At 36.2% G+C, this 27,488-nt stretch overlaps 2 long non-coding RNA genes across 2 annotated transcripts in view; both read left to right on the top strand.

Moving 5' to 3' along the window:
- Positions 1-6,402, top strand: part of LOC118932370 (uncharacterized) — a 130,847-nt gene extending 124,445 nt beyond the window's left edge. Inside the window, exons 3-5 of the long non-coding RNA XR_005032744.2 lie at positions 1,633-1,740; positions 3,300-3,376; positions 6,124-6,402. This is a non-coding gene — a long non-coding RNA (uncharacterized LOC118932370). The remainder of the gene's footprint in view (positions 1-1,632; positions 1,741-3,299; positions 3,377-6,123) is intronic.
- Positions 6,403-6,407: 5 nt separating this feature from the next.
- LOC130681052 (uncharacterized) lies at positions 6,408-23,982 on the top strand. Its single transcript, XR_008994100.1, has 4 exons — positions 6,408-6,546; positions 7,647-7,698; positions 13,847-13,965; positions 23,898-23,982. It is a non-coding gene; the product is annotated as an uncharacterized LOC130681052 (long non-coding RNA).
- Positions 23,983-27,488: the final 3,506 nt, after the last annotated feature.

Raw genomic sequence — 27,488 nt, 5'->3', positions numbered from 1 at the left:
TTGATAACATGCTCATTCATACTAGCAAAATAAAAATTATTGGAAGCTTCCAGCTTTTAAAAATTCTATGAAATGATCAATGTACTTTTTGTGGTGAAATACAGGAGACAATGACAACCTGACATACCAGTAAGGTATTTTATATTTTACTTAAATTGTGACTCATAAATCTTTAATATTGAGTATAAGGAAGACCTACAAAAATAATTGCCAATACTTTCCTTTTGACATTAATATATCATATCTGCCTTGTGTAATTTTAAATAATGTTAATACGTAACCTATATTTTAGAAATGTAAAACATCTTGGAAAAGACAACCATCTACTATTATATCTCAAAAATGATGCTTCATTAGGCATTTCGAGATGTAATTGTACTATCCTCTCTGCCCACATATCCACATCCCTATTTCCCCATAGAGGGTTTAATGAAGTTATGGAGATGGCTAACTTATGCATAAATTCTTATGTATTTAAACTACCAGAATTACTTGGCTTAATTAAGGTCACAAACATAAAACCTAGATCATGAGGTTTTTCTGAGGCCTTCTCTTCAACTTCCTAAAGCAATATATCCTTTTCTCTAATTAATGGAAAAATTTGTACAGATATTTAGATTAATTTTTCATATCATAGACATCTGCAACTAATCTCTTGCATCAGACCCCTGTTTCTAGTCTTGCAAATAAATTTGAGGGTTTTTTGCCTTATAATTATCTGTTTTGTGTACCTCTCATTACATACCCAATTCTTAACCCAATGTAAAATAGTGAGTGTAAAATAGAACTGGTAAAAATGTTGAATGTTTACCTCAGCATTCACAATCCTCTTGATATTATAATATATGTATCAATATTAGGGCAGATGCTATGTAAACTCTCAGTACTGGGAAGATGGATGAAATGGTAGGTGGTTTGATGGATTATATGCATCATTCATCTTCAAAAGTATATATGAGCAATTTAACTTGTATTTGTGAGTAATTAGATGTTGTAATGTGAATTCAACAATAATTTTTCATTATCAGCAAACATTTTTAAGCTCCAGCCTTCTTGTTTCAAGCAATGGTAAAATTCCAGTGCAATAAATAATGTAAACAATTTCATGGAACTTATTGTGCTAGCATTTGATTTTTACTCCTAAATATTGGTTTATGACTTTTAATGTATGTTTAGATGTTAAAATGGTAGTGTTCCCAATGTCTCCGGGAAAAAGTTTTAATAAGGAAGATAGATTTTTAATGTTAATTCCCACTCTATTAGTGATGCACCATATGACCCTGAATGAATTAATTTTTTTCTTGCTATTGCCTAGACTGTTTTGGACCATTTTAATAACACTGTGAAAACTACACAAGCCTATTTCTTTCATTTGTTATAACTACATGTATATTAAATTAGAGAGCTGCAAAATAATGAATTCTGGCAAACACCGAACCCCTATTTTTACTACCGGTTAGGTTGTGGATGGTTATGATTGCTTTAATTTTCTAATTATTATAGTCTTAGCCTAAGGCCCTTTTTTTTTCATTTCAACCATTTTTATAGAAAATATTTTAAAAATATATTGATATTCATGTTGCTAGTCACTAGAATGTAAGCTAATCTTTCTTTTTATTTTGTGTGTTCCAGGCCATCAGGGTTATCTTTATCAACATCAGTGATTTAGAGAGAATGATAGATACAGAAGATGTGGAAGACAAATGCTGGACATACACTGATCAAGGCAAACATCCTAAGGTAGATTTTTAAAATTTAACTCCCTATGAGCAGCTTTGATATTATGATACTTTCTCAGAAAAGACAGTTAAATTTTTAAACTCCCATTCATTAAGAATTCTGGCTAGGTGAAGCCAATGTATTATTATAGAAAACTCTAAGCATGCACTTAAACTTGTGCTATTTTAAAATGTTAGAGTTTACTGAAATGATTTTGTAATAAGTTAAAGCAAGTATAATGAATTAGTGTCTTTATAGACTTCTAAACTTAAATAGAATTTAACCATAGGTATTTCTCAGGCTGTAGAGTAAGAAACTATTCTATGAAAGAAAAATGTTAACAACAAACCAGCCAATTTCCTCACAGTATATCTAATAGAAAATACTATGCAGTAAAGTATATGTGGCATCTAGACGATTCCTAGCTAGAATTTTTATCCATGTCAATATGCATGTGGTAAATTTATTTCTTATGTTGTAGAAAGATAAAGGGAGAGCCTTGGTTAACATTTGGAATCAAAGTTCAAACACATCTTCCAGTGTCACCTGGTCTTCTCTGTGTCTTGGTCTCTTCTTCCTTTATATGTACATCATAGCTCAGCTTGATCTCAGACTGTCTGGAGTCAGGGACTTCTACACACTAAAGAAGCAAAACTGGGCCTACGTTCTTAGATATTCACTGTTACAACAGGGAGAGACTTAAAAGAGAAGGGCGGTCACACAGCTATAGACAGAAAAGATTTTTAAAATTCCAAAAATGTCTACAAATTTGAAATAAAACAGCCCAATTCCATTTCTTAGCCTCATAGTTATTCTAAAATCATTACTGAATAATTTTTGAACCAAAAGCATTTTTAATGCATTTTTATTGTTAATTCATGTTGAACCACCCAGGAGAAAATCCTCAGAATGATCTCCTTTCCTGCTTGCCCAGGAAATACCTGGGCTGAAGAAAAATCAACTTCATCAATAAACATATGCATGCATGTGCCAACATAAAGGTGGCACACTATTAGATTCTCTCAAATTTTGTACAAAAACAACACAGTTAGCAGTATACTGAGCCTTCTAGCAGTTCTGAGTTTCCCACACTAGGGTTCTTTTACTGACAAGAAGCTATGATTTATGTTACCAAAAAATGTCAACTCCTAATTTGGATGAAGCTGAGATGAATTATACATAGGTCATTATATGCAGTGTGGTCTACAGTGAATGAGGGATCTCAACAAAATTCAACCACTGACATGCTGAGTGCTTTGAATAAATCAATCATTATCCATATGCCTCAATTTAAGCATTCAAAAAATGGGATGCACAGAGAACTAATTATTAATGTATGTCCATAAATTATTTTGAATTTCTCTTAGTAAAAACATCAAACAAAGAGAAAATACTCCTGTTTGCTTATAATAACCATTCTTTCATTTTCTTTGGAGCCAAAATATGTTTCTCCTACATTTTTCTGTATCCCTGAGTCACTTGTTGCCCAGCTGTTACTGCCTGATTTATTTTCTAAATGATCATTTCTAATTATTTCTGGTCATCTCTAATAGGATATTTTGTATCATGCCCTATCACAGAACTAACAGAAGAAGCTGGTGGGATGGAGGGTATCTGCATTATTTGAACATTTATTTTAAGCAGTGAGGAAGTCCAGGTAAGGAAGACACAGTTACTTCTCTTGCTGGAACATAGGTGGGAAAGAATCAGGTTAGTTTCCTGATCCTAACTAGGAACTACCACTGAAATTAAATTCCAGTAAGCTTCTCAATATGTGGAATTATATATTCTTACAAAGAAATCTAAGCACAGGCTAAGACTGAGACTGGGAATAGAGAAAAATGACACAATTTAAAACCATGAGACAGATAGTGATAGACAGCTCAGCTAATAATCAAAATAGCCAAGTATTACAGGGTTCTTCAGTTCTAGGTGAAGGAACCATAGAGCTAAAATGGCAGTTAAATGAAATCCAGAATCCTGAAGGTTGTAAAGGCAAAGGAACTAAAGTCACTTGTACCAAAAGAAGTGGTACCTGAGAATAATGCCAAGAATTCTAGATTGGCATTGACCCAGCTAGCTTACAAACACATCCTACTGATAACAGAGAAGTGCAACTAGAGAATCAATGTGATCTGTTCTAAAAATATATATAATCTCCCCAGAGAAAGCAACTCACAAGACATGCTTTATCTTTATATGTTTAAATCTGTGCTAACCAAAATCTCTGTCTTGCATGTATCATCAAGCAAAATAAACAGGTTTTTGTATGACACAACTTGCATATGAAAAAATATAGCCAAGACTGGTAGTACAAGCCCACTACACATGACAGTTCAGCTGATACCTGCATTCCCAACTCATCTTCCTCAGGCCGCTTTGAGGGAACATTGTATGGGAAGAGAGAAACCATTAGAGTTGACATTACTGAAGAGATTCCAGTAGCAACAACTTTTAAAAACTAAACCATAAGCAGGAAAACTTAGTCTGAGCCACAGAAGAAAAATAAGACAAAAAAAAAAAAATTTCATAAACTGAAGTCTGTTTGTCTTGGATATTTTGCATATGGAAAACATTATATTATATTTTAAGTTGTTTAAGGTTGATATTTTACATTTTGAATTTATACCACCAGTTCATAAATATCAAAGCATATCTGTTTAAACGTTTTCTTCTGTCACCCTCATACCATCATGAAAGCTAAATAGGAAAAACCAATCTGGCCAACTATAGGTAACTTAATTTATTCTTGTCCATGTTTCAATATGAAATGTCAGTATTGTGGAGAGAGAAGGGGGTGGGGAAAGAGCAGATCTAAAAATAATAGTGAATAATGCATATCTGTTGAGGATCTGGCCAGGAATGACCAGCAGCTGACCATTAAAGCTGCCACCCAAAATTGAAAATATTGGAGTTGCCCAATTTTGAGTACTCTCATCCATAGCAAAACCTCATGGAATGCCAGCTGTCATTGTCTTGGCACAGGCAGTATTGTTTCTTCTCCTGCCAGACCCACACATCTCCTTTGCCTCCCCCAGTTATTTTTATAAGCCAGCCAGCCCTGCCAACAGCTCTCCCTGCTGTCTCTGAGGTACAGTCCTTTTGAGATTGCCTGCCTAACTTGTTTATATGTCAGATAGGATAAGCTAAAATTTACTGGACATGCAAACAGTTATCATTATTATTATTATTATTCTAAAGGTAATATAAAAGAGATTCTAGGGCAGAGCCTCCACTTACAGCTGTGCGGCTTAGACTGCACACCAGGCGGTACCATCCACTCCATGGGGAAATGTTCACCCGGGCACTGATGTGAATGGGGCCTCCAGACACCGTGGAATGCAGTGGCTCTGTCAGATGAAACTGGTGCTGTCTTCTCAAACATCTTCCCAGTATTCATAAAAAGGGGTGTAAATCACTCTTTTATTTTCAAGTTGTTCAGTTAATTTCTGTAGAACAATTTCCATATTCTTTTGTGATACATTTTTAAAAGAACTAAGGAGGGAGAAAATCTTAAATATCTAATTTTCCTTACCAAAGAGATTTCAAAAAGAAGGGTGTTTAGTTTGTTTTATTTTTCAGCTGGTGTATTCACCAGAGCTCAACAAAAGTCTTCTTTATTTTTAATGTGCAAATGTACAAATTGTATTGTATTGTCTGAAAAGAACATTTTAATTCCGTGAATAGTCTTTACTGGGTTATTATGTTGAGCAGCAATTTTAATTCATCAAGTTAAATTATTTCAGAGTTAAATGGTTCTATTCACATCTACTAACCTTAAGAGAACAAGAAATTTATTGGATTTCGTTTGCCCTTTTACCAGTCAAACTGAATTGTGGCTCATGGTTTATAGGTGCTATTGTAAATATAAAAATGTCTGTCTTAATGATGATCCACTATTACATTTAAGAAAGTAAAGGACCCTGGGAATATCTCCTTTTCCTATTCCTGCAAGCTGTATTGAAAAAAGAAAAGTCCCAAATTTGTAAAAAGACACCAGCGATATCCCCCAATCCAAAGGATGTGGTCCGGTGAGGAGGAAAGCATGACAAGGCAGCAGATGCAGAATGTCCTTCTAGGCCTGAAACCCCTTCCCCCTCCTTTAAGAGATCATAACACATCAGAAGTTGAGGAACTCCTTAAATTGCCAATTTGTTTTTTCTCACTTAAAAAGAAGCAGGAAAGCCCAGTGTGGTTACTTCCCAAAAATAACTGTACCCATCACAAGTGCTTAGCAAACTTGAAAAAGAAAAGGGAGAAATAAAAACACACTAAAATGTTGATCAAATGGGTGAAAGAAAATGAGAAAGCTTACATGAAGATCACCTGTTTTGTTACAATTAAATAGAGCCAGAATTACCTGGAAGAATTCCTAAATTTTTACTTCTACTTTCATCTCCACAGACAAAGGAAGGAAGGCAGAGAGACAACTGGAAAGAGAGAGGTGGGGAAGAGCTGCGAAAAAGGAAGGCTTGGCAGAACAGAATCTGGAACCAAAGGGCATCTGAAAGACAGGAGTAACATCTGATGCTGGTGATCTCTATGGAGTCCATTGGAGTGTCCTTCAGACAGGCCACAGCCTGGGGCACTCTCTTGACTCAAGACCATCTCCTGGGTTTCTTTTGTCCCAGTGCTCAGCCCCATTGGCCTGGGTCCTGAGAAAACTCAAACCTAGCTATCTTCTCCATGTGCCCACTTGCTCTGCAGGAAATCTCTTGAATGTTCCATGCCACCAAACTACTGAGTACAGCTTAAGCAGCAGCCAGCTCCTCAATCCTTTCCTCACTGGCAAGGAAGCACACCAGCTTGGTTCCTGCCTGGCAAGAGGTAGGCACAGGTCTCCTCATTTTGCAAACAGCTTAATTTTCTGGCTAGTTCTTTTGAGTCCTCCCTCACTTGGCTTGAGGAAAAGGAAATGAACTACCCTCCCTTTTCTTTACCAAGAACGTTAAGAAAAGAAATGCCACAGTATTCTCTATGCCCAAAAAAAATTCTCTTTGAAGAATTCACTGATAAATCTCTGGCCCCTCTAATGTGGACAAGAGTTGAGTGATGGTCACAGATCTATAGGGCACCTGTTGGTTGCATGCTGCATAGATGTATCTAGCATATCTGTTTAGATTATGAAGTACTTATCATCAATCGTCCTCAACTTTGAGGTTTAGCCAATGTTCTGAACTATCAGGGTAAGTTCTACTTACTGTATGTTATATAAGATTTGAAATATTTTGTTTGTAACATGTTTGTCGCCACATATTTTGGATTGGTCTAACTCATATTTGCTAAACTAGAAAGCCTTGCTTTTCTAAAGAAATTAGAAAAAGTAAAGCATCTCCCTATGCTTTATTCTCATGAAGTGTCCATACTTCGCGTTTTTGGGTCAATGGTTCATAGAAATGTCAAACATGAAGTTCTTTTTATTAGCTAAAACAACCAATGGTTGCTAAGTTCAATTTTAATGTCATATAAATTGGATCTTCTCCTATAATTCCAGGTTTTCTTTTAAAATACCAAAAGAGGTAAGATATGGTTAAGTCTATTATAAGTATCTTCTAGATGTCATGCTTGCCTTTCAAAACCAAATGAAAAGGTCAGCCCTTATGTCTGGAAGAACATATGGGTGCTCAGATCTATGGACTTGTGGATAGCTTGGAGGCAAAAAGTAAGAATCACAATATTGTAGGGGAATTTGGATTCTAATCTGTGTGACTTTTGACAAGGCACTCAATTTCTCTAGATCTCACATTTTAAAATGTACAGCAGATATGCCAGATGCCCCTCAAAACCCATGTTTCCCTCTTCTGGGTACACAGAAAGCCAACATTTCCCATTGTATTTAATGTTCTTCCTTACTCTGTTGCTGTTGTTTTTGTTTTGTTTTATGTTTTTATACTCCCACCTTCTCAAATGGGCTACTTTTATTCCAGGGCAGAGATACTCCAATTCACATATATTTTAGGAAGAGTTTCCCTCATGAAGGTAAGTATATTCCAATGTATTTTCTGTTATTTTTCATGAGTTAGTTCTTTCACTTTGAGTTAATCTGGTTAGCAGTAAAATGATGGAGAATATATTTATCTTTACTCAGAACATTTGAAATAAGAAAAATGTGATGACAACTCTAGGTCAATAGCTTTAAAAACATGACCTTCAAATGAAAAAATACTTCCCCTGTTGTGAGAGGGGAATGAATTTGGTAAAAAGAACAGGACACAGATATTTGTGCTTCACAGCTGATTCTGCAAAAGGAGTGACTAAACTTTCCAGAGGATTCGAAGGAGGTTTGATTCCTCATGGATATTGTACCCTCTGCTTCCTTTCTTTGCCCTCTTTATGCCATGCTTCTGTTTTTGTTTTGAGCCCAGATTTAGCAACTGTCTCCCCTTATTAACCATATCACTTTGTACAAATAATTTAAATATTTTTAGTCTCAACTTTCACCATAAAATGTGAATAGTATTTACTTCCATAGGTTGTTGAGAGGACCAAATGTGATAATGTGCTTAGAATATCCTAACATATGATTTGTCACAATGGTAAGAACTCAATAATATTCCTTTATTGCAAGGTCCCTCTGTTTCCTTGATCTCATCTCTCTGTAAATAATTGAAACTGAGTCAATAGTGAGCATTATCAGGAAAGGTAGATCATATCTGGTTGCAAGTAAGAAAGTTAAACTATTCTTGCCATTTATGTGTGAGGGTCCTGAACCAGGAGAGATCCCTACTATCTGAGTAAATGGACTGCTTACAAATGTCTGTTTTGATAAGCCCAGTGCTTCTGTTAGGAAATCGAGTCCTGCGTTAATGGGTTTGCCCTCTTTCTAGGTCACATAGGGAAGTATAGAATCTGTCCTGGAAGTTTCTCTATTTTTTAAATTATTGCAAATGTCTGCATTTATCTTTCAAAGACAAAGAAGAATACATTAAGAGAAGCCAGGCAAGTAGAAAATAAACTGTACTGTAAGATACTGTCTCTTTATTGGCAACTGAATGGAGACAATTAAGTCAAATGGTAGATAATTTAGTCAAATGATATGAGTGTGATTAATGTCCTAAGCAATTTCTAACTAAGTCAAAGCATGTGTTTTACTATTTGTTCATAGGCCCTAGGGCCCTTGGTCCAGTTGGTTTTGATAGGGTCCAATCAGAAACCTTAAAAATAAACAAAAGCCACTTCTTGGGCTAGAAACAAAGGAATATTCTTAGGCTACAAATAAAGGTAAATAATGAGGTAAAATAGTTGATCATTTATGTGCTTGTATATTTTATATCAATTTCTATCCCTTATTAAGCTCACCTTGTAGATATGTCACGTTGTCTGTCTCTCTATACACACACACACACGTATGTCCATCTATAAAATGGGATCTTGTAGTCATATTACTGAAAGGGGCATCTAAAGACTCTGCAGGGTGCTGTGCTGTCTCCCAACAGGCCAAAAGTTCTAAATCAATTATCTATCCTGTTCTTATAGGTAATGCCCTTCATTGGTCACACACTCTAGTATCTAATAATCCCAATAGTTGATAAATAAATAAAACAAAACCAAATAGGTTGGATTTTATTTTTATCTATATATGGTATCCATTTTAACTCAATTCGCATCAACAAACATTGGCTACTTACATTTCTTACCATGTTCAGACAAGAGTATGGGGTGCTGAGTTTAGTTTATTCCATTGAAGCATAGTGCTAGTGAAGCCACATTTGAAAAAATCAAGCTCCCAAATGGTCCGGTTAATACAGATCTGTTATTCGATCACAGAGAGCTTTCCTAATCCTAGAGCTACAAAAAAAACAACATCCATTCCTTGGATAAAAGAAGACTAAGCACGAGATTCTGGCTGCAAAATGATGAAGGCACAAACCCTACAGAGAGTGAGCTGGTAGCCCTTCAGGTCATCTACCCACTGTCAGTCCACCAAGTTCTCTTCCACAGTCCTGGTAGAGAAATTCTGATCACTAACTAGGTACCTATAATCTGAGCTTTTTGAAGCTTTAGCCAGATTAAAGTTTCTTTGATTTGCTACCATATTTCAATAGCAGTCCATGTAGCAGGACCTAGAGCTTCATTTCTGACCCCAACTATTCACTTGTCTGTGAATAACAGTCTTATTTATTCATATGCTACCTGACATCATATAAATAGAGACCCTATTACATCCTTCCTTGCAGTTTACCCTAATGGATACTACAGATAAATACTTTTTTTTAAATAAGAACATTCCCTGTTGCTGTAAATAATTTTTCTGTTGGATGAATCTTGGCTGCCCAAGAATAATAAAAGGGAACAAGAGATGGAGATGCCAGAACATTTAATAGACTCTAATTGCCAAAGTTTTAAAAATATGATTATTTCTTTGAAGTCAGGTACCTAACACTGTATTTTTATCACTAATGTCTTAAAATTGGCTTTTTAAAATGTGAATGTGAAATGTGAAAGTATATTTTTGATACAGTCAATGTAGTCTGAATTACTGAGTTAGGTAATAGTTTGACTTACTTTGAAATTGAAGGTATGAAGGGGAATCTTTAGTAATTGCAAATTTTTATATAATCTGTTAATAATTACTGTAGTTTCATACACATTTTTAAGTGCTCAAATTTTTTGATTTGAGCAATTTGGGTTTTGGAAATAAAGAGTAAAAGTGGTTTTAATATATCAAATCCCTCCAAATTTTTCTACAAGTTTTACTCAATTAGGAGGAACTCTTAAGTCTGTGAACTTCTGCACTTTAAATTTTCAGGAACTTATTCCATCAATTTTCTGGAATAGATGTGCATATTGCATGAAAGCAAATCCTCAAAAGAAGCAGAATTGCTAAAGTAGTCATATTTTCACTAACAGCATTTCAAATAGGAGTATGTAATTAAAGATCACATTCTATTTTTTTCTTTTCACTTGGAATATTAGAAAAAGAATTGAAGATTTATTGTAGCTGCTAAGTTCTAAGCACATACTGATTCCTATCAAGTGAAGATGCAGTCAGCCCTCATTATTTATAGATTCTGTACTTAAAAATTCACCTACTCTCTAAATTTATTTGTAACCCCAAAATCAACCTTACCATGGTCTCGAGGTTATTCATAGACTTGTGCAAAGCAGTGGAAAATTCGAGCCATCCAATCGCCACATTCCCAGATGAGGCTGAGCACGGCGACGCTCTGCCTTCTCATTTCAGCTCTCATACTGTAAATAAGTGTCCTTTTGGGGTCTATCTAGTGTCATATTTTTCACATTTTTATGCTTTTTGGGGTCATTTTCCTGTTCAAAATTTCCCCCAAGCAAAAAAATAAAGTTCTGCTTAGTGTTTCTAAGCACAGGAAAGCTTGATTTCAGAGATAATAAAACATTAGATAAGTTCCTTTCAGGCATGAGTTACAGAGGTGGTGGCCATGAGCTCAATGTTAATGAATCAACAATATACAGTTTACAAGGTGTGTTTAAACAGAAACACACATAAAAGAAGGTTATGTGTTTATCAGTCACAGCACTGATCAATATGGTGACCAGGGGCTCACAGGGACCTAACCCTGTTTTCCCCTAATTCAGTATTCATTAATTCTGTGTCTGCAGCAACTAGAGAACACCACTACTGCAAATGAGAATTTTGTGGTAAGAATTTGTCTACAGAAGATCAGACAAAGGGTATACTCTCAAGCTGCACATCGGTATGATTCCACAGCTGCCTTAAGTTAATCTTTAACTTTCTCCCATTCAACCAAGAGCTTTGCTCACTTTACCTTCTACCCCTATCTCATGTAAACTTGGGGTCTCCTAGTCAATACAGTAGGCACAAATCCCTATAAAAATGTGAAACCCTCCTTGATTTCCATAAATAGCAATGGACTGTGTGTTTTCTTGGGCAACTCTGACTCATTCTACTGGTTCTAATGATTTCATTCATTCTGTGGACTGTCTCACCATCCCATTTCCATTAAAAATTATAAATACACAAAATATCATATAAGCCATAGATGAGTTTAGCAATATCACCTGAAGTTTGGGGGCTGTGGAAAGAGTATAAAATCATAGTTCAGGAGCACAAGCAGTAAACATTATGCAGTCTTATTCTTCTTTTTATTGAAGCATAGTTTCAATACAGTCTTACATTGGTTTCAAGCACACAATACAGTGTTTCAACAGTTGCGCATATTATTACAGCCTCACCTGACTAGTGTGGTTACTTTCTGTCAATATAGGGAGATGTTACAGAATCATTGGCTATATTCTCCATGCAGTACTACCATCCCATGACCAACTAACATTATGACTGAAAATTTTGTGCTCCTTTATCCCCCGTCACTCTCCCCACTCACCCACCCTAATTAAATGTTGCCTATGAGCTTCTTGAAAGTAGGATCCATGTCTTTTAAAGCTCTGTTTTATCCAGGGACTAACACAGGGCCAGGCATAAAATGGATACTACATATTTGATTGTTGAATGGAATTGAATTAAGAAGACATTGGTGCAGTTAACTGGATCTGAAATGAAAAGGGAACACTAGAGAAGCCAGCATATGTGAAGAAAAATGGCATCTGTGAATGGCTGATTTTGCCACCACGCAGCTCCCACTCATGATTCTCCTGGTAACAATGCCCTGATGCTAGTTCTCCCTCCCCTCAGCACATGGGTTCCAGGTGAGCCTCCACTTACAACTTAGGTGAGTAGCACAGACCTAAGCCAATCAGCATGGCACATTATCTTACCCTGAGCTACATTGATTGGTTTAATGATGGGCACCTGACCCAGTTAAAGACCAAGATACACAGAAATCTGGGGACAAAGGTTCTCACTCTTCTGCATGGAATTTGAAGACCAGGCCATGAAAATTAACAGCTGCTGCTGATCACGAGAGGAGAGCCCTCCTGGGGTCAAAGTCAACTAAGTCAATATGGAGATGAGATAGAGGGAGAAACCCCAGCTCCACTTGGCATTTATTAAGCTCCTGGACCATATGTATGCTGGGCACTGTTATTTTGAAACGCAGCTTTCAGCAAAGAGTGGGGAACCTTAGGATGTATTCTGTATATATATCATACAATCTTTAATTTCTCTGCTTTTGCCGACCTTACTGATGTACCCCTTCCTCTTTTCCTCACTTATCTATGAATGATTCCTGGTGCTCACAATCTCTTTATTTTCTGTGATTTTGATCATTGTACCCCTTTCTAAATGTACTTGTGTTACAGAATTGTCTTATGTGTAGGCCTGTTTTTCTCCTGAAAGAAGCACTTTCCCAGGAAAGGGATTATGTCTTATTCATTCCATATCCACAGAGCCTACACAATTTAATTTCTGGAAACTAGTAGGTACTCCAGCTAATTGTAGAGACAGCATGTGTGGAGCTGTGATGAGCTGTCAAGTAAGCACAACTAGGTTCGAACTAGCTACTTGTCTACAGTCTAGAACATCTTGGCATCTCAGTTTACCCACATGTAAAATAGGAATAATAATAATGTTTAATAATAATGTGAAAATTAAATAATGTTTTAAATGTGTACATGATGCCTAGCTGACAGAAAGCGTCAGTAAATTAGTTTTCAACTCCATTCCCAATGAACATTGTATACATTTATAATTCAAGGTAATGAGAATATGATAGAGGACTCTAGTTAAAAGAAGACCAAATTTAGGAGATAAAGTAAAAACAAAAAATTTTCGCAAAGAACTAAATAGACAGAGTGAAAAACACAGATAATTAAATGTAACCAGAAGATCTGAGAACTCAGCGAGATGGCCAGTGCTATCATCGTGAAGCAGACATAAGCACAGACAGTGCTGCTGGCTGGCTAACAGATCCTCCTCTGAAGCTCTGACAACGTAACTTGCAGAGGTGAAGTATAATTTAACAGCCGTGAACATGTACTCAGACTAATTCTCTAGTAGGACCTTCATCAGCCATTCCAGTAATTAACTGTCCAAATTTGTTATAAGTATTGAGCTCACTGATAAACAATTTAATGATAACATACAGCATATGGCAACAAGAAAAAAGAAGCAGCTGAATATCCAAAGTGAGGTAGCATATCTATGAGAGGCACCTTATGGAAATTACCTTAGTATCTAGTTGGTACCATTTTCTCACTAATTAATTACTTAAGGTCCTTGGTCTTCCTACAGAAATTCCACTGGACCCTTCTGATGAGATTTGCTGACTGGAAACAACAGGAATATGTCTAAGTATCAAAATGAAGTAGAGGCTGAAACATCTGTTCAGTATGTGGATACTGTACAGATCGGTGAGTGAAATATATTAGCCCACTAATCTTTTTTTCATTACTAGAAAACAGTTAAGCTTAGTTATGACAGTGCATTTCCACTGAAGGAGTGGACCGTGTTGATAAGGCCAATGAGAGATATTTCTAGATTATCTGTAGTATTAACCATATTTATATTCAAGCAATATAAATCCATGTACCCAAATTTAGACAAAATATGCAGCATCTTCACTACGGGACCCTTGGTGATGGATATTACTGGATGGCTGACTAGGTTTATTTGAAAGTCAATTTTGTACTTTTACATTCCCAGACTCTTTTATTTTAATTCTTTTGGGTGGAATATTTTTCCAAAGTAAGTCACTTACTTCCTTGACTCTTTAAACAAAGAATATTAATGACTCAAGGTTATCATTGTAAACAACAATTATTAAGGCTTTATATATATTGAATACCCTTTAGACAAACACTTTGATTACTAGGAATTTATCTTTATAGCATAATAATAAAGGTGCACAAAGATTTTGCTACAAAAATATTCATATAGGATTAGGTTCATAAGTGATTAATTATTCAATGTTTACTCAAAAGCCATTAAAATAGCATAGATAAATGATGAACAAAATATGTACCATTTACAATACTTTTAAAAAATGAGAATTGGTAATAAACATGTCACATGTTTAAAAGAGAAAAATATGCATATTACTATGAAAATATTGTGACAGTGTAATGATAGATACAGTGGTGACTTTAAGACCTAATGATGAAGACCTAGAACTGTTTACTCTATTACACCCAAAAAAAATCAGGCTCTAGCTCTAGCATAGTCCTTTTCAGGTCTTGTGCCTGACTTCTGAATTGTTTCTGCCTTTCTCCATGAAGGCTGTCTGCTCTAGCTTCTCAATTCTGACAGTGTAACTGTCCTTATCAGCCCTCCTGCTTTCATTCTTTTTGAGCCATGGGACTGAATAGGACATCAGTGATCCCTGAAGCAATCTCCTTCTGAATGGGCAAGTCATCTTATTGATGACACTGTCAAATGCAGTCCAGCTGAAACCTGTGCTCATCCCGTTATGACAGCTTATTGCTTTCTCTGCCTGCCTGTTGCTCCTTTCAGTTTTGTGAATTTCATATCTATTCCCTTACAATGTTCACCTTTTGGTTTTAGTGATAGCCCTTGAAGCCATTCAAATTTAAGCTCTTTTCCAGTTACACTTCTTTACATATTTGAAAACAACTATCATGGCACCCAAAGTCTTCTCTTTTCTTTCATTTTTCATTCATTCAATGAATCACTATTTATAGCCTATTTTATGGTAAGTCCTGCTCTAGACACTGGAAATATAGTAATGAATAAAACCAATAAATTCACCGTCATCATCAAATTCGCATTCTATTAGGGAAGATAATAAACAAGAATATAAATAAGTAAACAAGACAATGACATATCACAGTAGGTATCAGGAAGAACCTAAGTAGGCTTTTGTTCTAGAAAAGTACTTGGAGAGACTGAGTACATAGGGAAGGCATCGTATCTCAGTGGAGACACAAGAGTTGAAGCTTCACTCATGGGAAGAGCACTTCAGGGAGGAGGAACAGAATGTGAGTCACTTCTCAGGTATGAAAACTCTCCAAGTGATCAGGGAACATAAAGGAAGTAACTGTGTGGCTGGAGAGGGTGGAAAAATAGGAGGAGCAAGGTGTAGGACATGAGGTAGGAGTGATACCAGCACCAGATCATCTAGGGACTGGGTAGAAGGCTTAGATTTCTTTCCAAATGCAATGGCAAGTGACAGGCATGGAAGTGATAAAATCTGATATATGTTTAAAAAGATCACTCTGGTTGTCCAAACATGTTACAAATTCCTGTAACCATTTCTTACGATTTGCATTACTTCTCTTGGTCCCACCCCTCTAAGCACTCTCTAGTTTTTCTGTCTTCTCTAGGAGGGAGCCAGAGTTGAAGGCAGTGCTTTGGGTGTGATTTTCTTTTGGTGGGGAGGCAAGGGGAGTGGGGTGGGGTTTTGCCAGAGTTTCATCCTGGCACAAGTTCACTCTTGGTTCAGTAAGACCAAGAATGACAATGAAACTTTCTTGCAGTGAAAGGGTTTATACTGAACTTTATTCCCATGGTGGCAAGTCAAGCGCCAGAATCCTGTCCACCTCAGAGCAAGTCTGCATGCTGCAAGCTGGTCTCTGCCTCTGGGCCTCTCCACCCACCATCCCCCAACCCTGCAGCCATCTCAGTCTATCCTGGGCACTGCCACCACTCCTGTCTCCGCTCTTCTGCAGCCTTGCAGCACCCCAGAGCACCGGGCAGAGCTCTTTATATAGAGTCAATAACAATGTATTGCCCACACGTGTGTGGTTAACAAGCAAACCAGGGCCAGGTGAGAATCCTGGCCATGGGAACTTTCATTTTCTCTATGGGGTTGGGGTGGTGGTGATCATTTAGAATAAAGTGAAATAATCACTTCTTGTATCTGGGATGTTCATCTTAGATTAACATAGCTAAAGATAAAGATTTCCTGTAAGGTTGGAAATTATGTAAGGAAGCTTGTTAGAAACAAAAGTAAATAAATTGTTTGAGGGCTTAAAGCAGTGGGTCTCAACCTTGCCTACATATTGGAATTACCTGAGGAGATTTGAAAAAAATCCCTGGTGTCCTGAAAATATCCCAGACTAATTAAATCAGAATTTCTGAAGGTAGTCCTTTGAACATCCCCAGGTGGTTTTATTATGCACCCAAAGCTGAAAACCAGGGCAGAATGGCTAGCCCTGTGCTTCCCACACTTTAATGTGCAGAGTAATCACCTAAGGCTCTAGTTAAAATGTATATTCTAATTCCATGGGTCTGGGGTAGGGCCCAGGAATCTGGATTCCTGGATAGCTTCCAGGCAATACCTTTGCTGCTGGTTTAAGGATGAGTATGCCCTATGAGTAGCAAGGGGCTAGCCCCAAATTATCACAGCATGCTCCAGAATCACTTGTACAGTTTGTTAAAACACAGGTTGCTGGACCCCACCCTCAGAGATTCTGATTCATTAGATCTGGGTAAGGTCTGAGAATTCGCACTTCTAAGAAGTTCTCAGGTGATGCTGACGTCGCTGGGCCAAGGACCACACATCAAAATTTACTAGGCTATCCAGTGAGGAAGAAACATGAGCTGTGGGCTCTCTAGGCATTTGGAGCACAGACTTTATAGTTTTGACTTTCATTACCCAGAAAACTTTCATCTCTTTTCACTCTTCCCTGAATTCCACCTAGGCACACTGTTATGTATATTCTCTACTGGAAAATGCTAAAAGGCATTTTATATTTGGAAAGGAAAAATATGATGATGACAGGCCAGCAAATGTGCTTAGGTGAGAGGGAAATTAATCTGAAACACTGAAGGTAGTCCTGATGTTTTATCATTAAGAGAAGCTTAGGCTAATAAGAAAGAAACAAATCCTACCATTTTCAACAACATAGATGGAGCTGGAGGACATTATGTGCAGTGAAATAAGCCAGACAGAGAAAGACAAATGCCAAATGATTTCCCTCATTTGTGGAGTATAACAATGAAGCAAAACTGAAGGAACAAAATGGCAGCAGACTCAGAGACTCCAAGAATGAACAAGTGGTTACCAAAGGGGAGGGGTGTGGGAGGACGAAGGGGACTGAGGGGTATTATGTTTAGTACACATGGTGTGCGGGATCACAGGGAGAACAGTGTAGCACAGAGAAGGCACATAGTGGATCTGTGGCGTCTTACTACACTGATGGACAGTGACTGCATTGGATTATGGGTGGGGACTTGACTGCATTGGATTATGGGTGGGGACTTGATAATATGGGTAAATGTAGTAACCACATTGTTTTTTCATGTGAAACCTTCATAAGAGCATATATCAATCATATCTTAATAAAATAAATAAATAGATGATAGATAAAAGAGAAGCTTAGACTAAATTTTAAATTATAAAGTTAATTATTATGAATTAGCTCCTTCTCATAGAATTTACTATAGCATATAGAATTTACTTAGTGAACAATTGAATGTTTTGAATTCTATCTATTGTTTCCACTGTACATCTGCCTATCCTCTTCCTTGTTTGCTTTGTTTCAAAATATCTTTGTGTCTTTCTTGTGAACATATTGCAAAAATGCAAACTAAGAAAAATATGTGCTACTGAAGTATAGAAAATTGAGTACCATAAATAGAAAATACAGTGAATCGCCTTTCCAGGACCAAGTCTTTCTTAGTAAACATTTTCCTGATAATACGTTTCCATCAGGGTTATCAGCATACCAAAAAGTTGACAGATATACTAGACTTTATCTGTTGTATATATTTCTTTTTTTATTCGTAGTTATCTTTTTATTTCTATGGAGCTGCTATCTATAACTTTTAAGACATCAGAATTATTTTTGATTATCAGAATGTATGTGGTGAATTTACAATGCTTTTGTAAGGAATAGCAACCTGGAATTTAGTTTTGTGTGACATAGACTGGGTCATAAATACAGTTTTTGGACACAGTAAAAGTAATCTGTTGTGGATATTTCTGATGTGATGTCATTTATTTCCCTTTTCTGTGTATCATTCCAGGAATGACTACTTAAATAGGTTTGTTAATAAAATGTGTTGTAAAAAATAAACCAGAAAGCCTCTATTTTTCCTCTACAAATACTTATTTATTCAATAAAGTTTTGTTGGTGTCCAGGATAATATATGATTAACCATCTAAAATGTAGATATAAAAGCTACCAAGCTTAACACTCTTCACAAATCATAATTATGATATAATCAAAAGTCTTTTTTAAAAAATTACTAAAACAATTATGGCACAATTCACCTCAAAATAACTCGGATTCTTCAGCTCTAAATTACAGTATGAAGATGCAAACAGTATATTGTCAAACCCAACTTGGGAGGGTAGATAATTAGAAAACTCCAAGTGTCCTGTCAATTACCTGATGTCCTCAGAGCAAAGGACAGTGATAAAAGGTACATGAGAGTTCTTTCTCCTGTTTGATTTAGAATGTCAAAAAACTTTCTTTTTTTTAACCCTCCTGGTTAGAAATCCTCTGCAGGAGGGGAAGGAAGGAAGGAGGAAGGAAGGAAGGAAGGAAGGAGGGAAGGAGGGAGGGAGGGAAGGAGGGAAGGAGGGAAGGAGGGATGGTTCCCTTCATGCTCTATTGAGTTATTTTTAAGAAAATAGAAGAGAAAGATTAAATTGAGGACTTCATCACAATAAATTTATTCTGGCAGGAACCCAAACAGAAACTGGAAGTTTCACATTGGGAAAATGGGACTTGATTGACCTCTTGTTTGACATCAGTCTTGACAGTTTAAGAAAATAAGGGAGTTAACATGGCATGCCTTGCAAAGAAGTATAGAAAAAATCAAAGGATATACCAAGACCCAGATTCCTTGTGATAAACGCTAGAAAGGTAAATTTTATATAGTGAATTCAATGATTTGCTAAATTTTGAATTATCTCTTTCTCATAGAGTTGAGCTACAGGCATGCAACCAGCTTCCTGATTTCTTTCTTGACTCACTTACTGGATTATCCAGTATCGACCTGCTCCAGAATCCATGGCTGGAACTGCATTCTTGAAGTTATGAAGTTATGAAATTGCAGGTGCATACAGCCTGATTTATTTTTTTTCAGTGACTTAGCCTTGCACAAAATTCTCAGTGGCAATCAGAATTTTGGCAGCTGGGAAAGCAAAATGACCAAAAACACCTATAGCCAAAATAGCTCTACCTAGGAACTAGTATTTAAGCCAAAACATAGTGTGTGTTAATTTCTTTGTCACAAGGTACGTGAGAAACTGAAATTAAATTACTGGTTAGATGACATTACTTTTAAAAAAAAGCCATATGAGAAAAAACAAGCCCAGAAAGTACTTATAAATGTAAGATATCCAATGGAAGAAAATGCTACCTAGAGTTGCACAGAAGTCCTTTAGGAACCAGTATTATTCAATATTTTTATTAAAAGCTTGAAGTGGAGATGTTTATATTAATCAAATTTATACATCATTAGAAGAATTACAATGTTTTTGAAAATTAGGATTAAAATAGAATATAAGCCTGAGAAGTTGGATAAAAGGTTAAAAACAATTTATTTCATTCAATAACAGCAAAAAGTGAAGTGGCTCACAGAGATAAAAGTACCACAAAACACTAATGAGAAGAGCACACCAAAGAGCATGAGAAAAACTGAGAGATGTCAATAATGCATCACTAACACAAAAATTCCATAATACATTTTATTCCTCATTAAATATAGTATTTAACACAACTGTGTGGATTTCATTTGCATTGTTTTGGTTTAGTACCAAGTGAAGTTTTTTCTGGGAGTATTATGAAATGCAAGAGACACAAATTACATCATGCAGAAGAGGATAGAAGCATTAACAAAAGATTACAAGAAAAAAAATCTTTGCTGCAGAAACTACAGGAATATGTTAGTCCAGAAAAGAAGACAAAGTGAAAATGATAGAACTCATGAATAATATATAAATGGAAAACTGTACTAAGTGTAAATGGTTAAGAGACTTTATATAGATATGGGTTTGAATGGTACCTCTTCACTTCCTACAAGCCATAGAAAAAAAGAGCATGACTTGTTAAGTTACCATACCTTCTAAATTTCCTTATCTATAGAATGAGAAAATAATGGTCTGTAGGACTGTAGGTTTGTTGTGAGAATTATAAGATAATATATTCGTAGAGTTTTGGTTTCTGAGTCTTATTTCCTCCTTTAATTAAGATAATTTAGTTAGAATGATGCTTTCCTAGAGCAAAAACCAGGTAATAATAAAATAGGTCCCAACTATGGACTATTTTAAATCCGTGTCATCCTTTTCCCAAAATTTGGGTCTAAATCAAACTCCCAAATTTGCAAGCAAAGTTTGTTGATAATATTTTATTACATTTTACAAGTGTTTTTTGTCTTTGAGCCACACTTCACTCTCATTGTTTTTCCTTTTGTGCCTTAAATTTAACTTCTAAGATTTCTAAACTCAGCTGTTCTTGGTATCCTCACTCTTTTTCTCATTCCTCAAACATATAATTTGCAGTCTACTTTTCCCAATCTCTTTCCCAGAAGGCCTACATTTCTTATCACTTCTCTGGCTAGTTTGATCAAACTTTGGCTGTCTTAAATTTCATATGAAATGCGAGGTACTCTATGAGGGGCATTGGTAGGCATTTGGTGAAAATCCAACCCAATAACCTTATAACACTATAACCAAGAGCACTGTTTAATGTATTTTATTATATATAATTATCAAAAAGGTTGGCATGCATCTTTAGGAGACTTTCCTAAAGAAAGGTTTGGTTTTTCTAATGGACTGGACAACGAAGTGCCTAAAGAGGAGATAACACATGATATGTATGGGAGGTGAGAATATGAGATCAGTCATGAAGAACACCCAGCAGCAGTCTTCTGTGACCTGTCGCTGAGACATGGAATATCTGAAGTGTCAAATGAAGGAAAACTTGCCTCCAACTTCATTAAAATAGATCAGTTAGTAATATGAAGGCTGGTATACAAACAAAAATATTTAAGAAGCAAGAAAAATAATTCTGAGACTTCATCTGTAGGCTGAAATGAAATAAAATTGATTATTCAGAATGTATTTTTACATGCAGTGTGAGAATTCAGGGCTGGATGCAGCAAACATCTTGATGTCAGGCAAGGAAATTTGAAAGGATTTTCACTAAGAAGACAACAAGAAATCTTAGACCTAATAAGTCCAAAACTAAACTTTTGCTATTCCCCCCAGACAATATTTAAATTTACCTGAGCCCCATACTGCCACCATTTTGCATTTGAAGAAATGGTTCAGCCCAAGGCACCACCTTGCCCCCAGATATTCCAAGATAATTCACCTCCACCCTTCCTCCATGACTCAAAGAGCCATCTCCATCCTTCCTCACAAAGGTGACCTGCTGACTTCCTTGTCTATCTGCCTCCCCTCAAGGTTCTTTGCTTTTCTTTGAGATGGTTCTCATTAATGAATATCCTCTCTATTGCAACAGACTGAACAAAAGCATCTCCTTAATCATCTGGTGCATTCTGTCTTTTGCACACAAAAGCCTTCCAACTCTTAGCTCAGGTAATGGCAATCCATCTTGATGGTGCCTCTGGCCAATAGCCTCAAAATCGTCCATGACTCTTCTCTTGCTCTCAAACATCCCACCTCATCAAGAAATCCTTTTGATTTAGACATCAAAACATACACAGAATATAACCACTTCTAAACAGTTCCTCTGCTATCATCACTGGTCTGAGTCACTAACATCTCTTACATAAACTATTGAAGTAACCATTGCATTGAACTCTTAGCGTCTACCCTTGCCTGGCTCTGGTATATTCTCAACATAACAACATCAGTGAACTTCTAAAATTCAGAACATGTCAACCATCTTCTCAAAATTCTCCAAAAGTTTCCAAATTCAGACAGAATCCTTACACTGACCTTGAGGTTCTCCACAGTCTTGCCCCCATGATGTTGCTGAACTCATAGCCTACCACTCTCCACTGTTCATTTGATTCTGACAAAATTGGCCTCTTTTCTCTTTTTTGAATATGCCAGGCATGCCCCTGCCTCAGAATCTTGCAGAGGCAATTACCTCTTCTTTGAACTTCCTTCCTTCAGATAGCTACACAGATCACCTAATCAAGTCTTCCCATTGTTTGCTCAAATGTCACTTTCTCAGCAAAGCCCACCTTAACCACCCTTTTAAACATTCTACATACAAACCAGCATTCCACATCCTGCTATCAGAGCACTTTACTCCTTTTAATGTACTCTAGAATGTCTTCATGTTTATGTTTATTGTCTGTCTCTCCCTCTAGGAAGGAGGAGGATTTTTATATTTTGTTCATGGATGTATTTCTTGTTCCTCTTTTCTCTTTCATTGATATATCCCTAGTGCCTAGAAGAGTGTTGACACAGTACATTGTTTGATAAATATTTGTTGAAAGATTCATTGGCTGAATAACTAACTGAATAAGTAAATGGATATGATACTATCCACCTGTGTAAATTGCTAATGAGTGCAATGACCAAGCTGTGCACTGGTGACCCGGGCTATTTTCCACTGTGACTCTATTGGACTTTTTCCACATCATTACCCCTAGTTCTCTTTCCAGGTTCTGAATGTGGTAGGAAACAGCTAGTATTACTGTGTACCTGGCACCATGGACACCCCTTATGTATTTCCATAGTCACACAGCCCTAAATAAGAAACTAATAAGGAAATGGTACAAACTAAGTTGAAGAGGATGTCCATAAGATAATTGTGCTCATAAATTCATTAGAAACTTGGAGACTTCCCATTAAGGCGTGTGTATCAAAACCTGTCATCCCAAGATGAAACCATAGGTTACTGGGCATTCACTTAAGAGTGTTCATTCAAGTCTTGACAAGAACTGTACAGAGTGGCAGAATGTATGTTGAGGAAATAAAAGAGACTCTTTAGCTTTCTGCACTTCTTGACTGGGCTAAAAGAGGACCACAGGTTTAACTTTAAATTTCTAAAAATAATTCTTACAGTTTTTTTCCCAACAAGTTCATTTTTAATTCTCCTGTTAACCACACTCATTTTATCTATCAGTGGCTCAAAACTTTTATGATGAATCTTTGTGCATTCTAACACCAGGACTGTCTGGTAAATAATATAGAGTAATGAAGTCTAGTGGAAACAACTAGGCTTTAGAATCAGAAAAACTTGTTTCAAATCCTGTTCCAACCACTTATTATGCATCTTTGGGCAGGTTCTTAAACCTTTCAACCTAAATGTCCTCATCTATAAAATCAGAACAATAATTCAAGTTTCAGAGAGAGCTTGTGAAGGTAGTTAGATCCTATGAGAGTCAGACATCAGGAGTCACTCCTAACAGTGATTAAATGAATGCTATTTCCGTTTCTTATCTTCCTGAGGTTTGGAAACAACCAAGAAGTCTCCCTCACTCAAATGCCAGCTGGGAATTAAAGAACTCTGCCTTAAATTGCTAGAAATTCTCCCAGGTAAGGTTTTTTTCTTTTGCCACAGTTTTTTTTTTTTAATGTTCCTTGAACACTCAAAGATTGTTCAGACCTTGAGACCTTGACCTCTGTCTGGAACCCTTTCCTCCATTTCATTACAGCCCTTAGTAAGATATCTCAGAACATCCCTTTCATTAATGGTGGCTCCTTCTCACCCTTGTTACTATCATAGCACCTGACTCCTTAAACTGTATAGCATTATTAAAGTCATTTTTTATTGATCCTGGACACCTGCTTACTCTCCCACCATTCCAACATATATTCTTAAGGGTCTTGTCTGAATTGTTTAAAGCAGTATTCCCAGGACTTAGAAGACTGCCAGGCTCATTAGTGGGGGCTTAAATCATTTGCTTAATGAAAGTATTAAATGAGAAGATTTGTATTTGAACATAAATCAGTATCAGATCCTTTCTTTAACACAGAGCAAATATCCTGGACTCTGGTTCGCTTACCAGAGGATCTGGGGTAATCACCCATCTCCCTCATGCACCCCCCATGCCCAGCCTAGGGGGCAGAGGAAAGGGAAACTTCATCTAGTTCACATAGATCCCTGCACCAGTCATGCATTCCTCACATTCTTTGTTGATGGACAATCCCAGCTGGGACAGCTGAAGAGCACATTAACAAGTCAACAGCAAAACCTGGCCTCTGAGAATCCTCTCCAGCTTCTAAGCTGTTCTTTGCTTTTGAAACAAGTCCCACTCTTGAATTCAGCCAGATTTACTTCACTCAATTCCTGATGAATACACACTGTTTTCATCCCTGTGTTCCTCCTCAGGCTTGAGTCTAAACTTGCTTCTGAGCCTGTTTATATAGCTTAGACAATTTGAAATGATGGGGTGATGACATATGAGAAAAAGAAAAGAAAAAGGAAAAACTTACTATTTTTGCACTGTGATTATTTGAACACTGATTTTTTTTGGTCCCATTATTGTTTTAACTTTTAGGTTAAAAAGTAGCTCCTTGGAATTTTCTCCAATATTGGTAAGATGTAAACATATCATCTATTATGTTAGAATACACCTGGGATTTTTATTATTACTATTACTAAAACTCTTGATTGTAATATTGGCTATTAGAATTGAGAGTATACAAATGTCCTATATATCTCAAATTTCATGGTATTTTTAAGGATTGTGGTATATTCCATTTTGTCACATTTTTATAATGTTCTTGCCACATTGTATACAGTTAAGAGTTGGGATAGAGATTTTGCTTCTGAAAGAAACTACGAATTACCATGGCAGGTCTAAATTGGTTCATAGAAAAGTAACCTCAGTTATTAACCTCTCTAAAATGTTCTTTTCCAACTTCTTGTTGTTTATTTTTTTATAGAGCAATTGTAATGTAAAAGAGTGAATTTGGGGATATGTATTTTGCTTCTTAAGACTGAAACGACAAGATCTAGAAAAGATTATGTGTGTGTGTGTGTGTGTGTGTGTGTGTGTAATGACTGCAACTGAAATAACCTACAAATACATAGGGAAAAGGCCATAATCCACTATTTTGCACTCTGCTGAATAGCTAGAAGATCCATATCATAAGCTTTTCTATTAGCAAGCAGGCAAAAAATACAGCTTTTCTCCTGGCACTTCAAGGAGATTATTGTCTATTTTCTTTTTTATCACATATATTTTCATGAATATTGGCTTTTATGAATTTAATATTCATTCATTTACTATTTTACTGTGTACATATAAAGGAATACTGTAGAACTACACGATTTTTCTAGAAAATCATGCTCACATTACTGATAGAATGTAATAACTTTAATCTTCCAAAGGAGTTCTTTCTTTTTAATTTTCTTTGTTCACTCGTTATGTGTCCAGAGGTTTCAGTTTTTAAATTTTCAGTGTATCAGAATTCTTTACCTTAACCATCATATAAACTGATGTTTCAAGACAGCTGTCTTACATCTTTGTATAAAGGGAAAAAAGTAAAGCAAGTCCTCACCCTTTTAAAAGTAGAAGTAGGTCTTAGATCCTTTATGTTTTTATTCAGTTTAAATAGTCTATAAAACAAAAAAGATCTTGATGAAAATTTCTAGCCAAGCTGATGATTGGTACTGCTAATATTTAAAATAGTGTAATTTCTTAGCAATAATAATTCTCAAACATTATGAGTAAGTAAAGGAATTATTAAATTGGGCATCAGTCTAAAACTAGAGAAGAATTTCAACAACACATACAAGAGAAGCAGAACCAGAAGTGCAGATCACAGGTCCATGTGCTGATCATTGGGATGACTTCCCCCGTGTGTGAAAGGAAAACCTTAGAAGCATCAAAAATAAGCAAACTGTGACCTGGAGATCCAGAAGGGTGGATATACACATAAACGGAACATTTTTAAAGCTGAAGTTCTATCACATTTAAGTGGAAATTCAGAAGATAGTATAAACACACATTGAATCATCAGAAGGTTTCTTTATAGTCAACACAGAAATGCTAAGTCAGTTTTACTGAAAAGTGATTTCTTGTCTTTTTTTTTCTATTCCCACCTGTGGTTAATTTTGGTTGGTATAAGAAAAAATATTAAAATGAGATAAGGGAAAAAAGACAAAAATTGGGGGAGTAAAAGATAACCTATGTCCTTTTCTAATATAACATCCAGGGTCTAATTAGAAATACAAATTTTTTAGCATATATGAATGGGACCATGGCAGGTACAATTTATACAAATGAAAGCCTAAGAACTGAACAAACTCTCAATATTTTTCCACTACTATTGCTTAAATATGAATTTAATAATTCATTAATAATACTATTGCTTAAATATGAATTTAATAATTGTTTTTCCCAATGAAAGTTACTTTAGAATTCTCTTTAATGGATAATTTTTTAGAGCGTGCATTGCTATGAAAGCTTAGCAATTCTGAAATTCTTTTGTTGAAATTGAAGAAGCAAGAGATTTGCACTTCAAAATGTTATACTTTATTATGAAATTTCACCCCTTTTTGTCTTCGTTTCAGAAAAGATTCCACAGGAAAAAAACAAGGTTACCTAGAGGGAGAACTAAGACTTAAAGTTCCAAAATGAGTAGTGAATTGAAAACCCTGGAAAGTATGAGGCTAAACTGATGAATGCATTTATATGATTAACAAGTTAGTATCCAGGTTCCACTGACCAATATTTATGGGAAGGAGTGGGAGAAAGGAGATCCTAGCAGCTTGTGCCTACTATTTCTGTGCTGTCCAAAGCCAGTTTAGCAGAGGAGTGGTGAAGGACTAGGGCTGCATTAGAAAACGTTCTCTGGGCAGGCTCTCAGGGCTTTTTTTAAACTCTTGTTCACCATTACTTTACGTGGCAGCTTATCGTTTATTGTTGGAAGGGAAAAGAAAAACACAGGAGACTCACCGTTAGGTTCTAAATCAAAGCTCTGCTGTTTGCTGGACTGTCTTTTCCAAAGCAAAGCAAGTGAGGACATTAAAAGTCCTTGTTTCAGTGCACCAGGTTTTTTGGTTCGGTTTGGTTTTGTTAATTATCAGCA

The sequence above is a fragment of the Manis pentadactyla genome, chromosome 2 (genome assembly GCF_030020395.1).
Source record: "Manis pentadactyla isolate mManPen7 chromosome 2, mManPen7.hap1, whole genome shotgun sequence".
Lineage (NCBI taxonomy): Eukaryota > Metazoa > Chordata > Mammalia > Pholidota > Manidae > Manis > Manis pentadactyla.
This window is presented reverse-complemented; position numbering and strand designations above follow the sequence as displayed.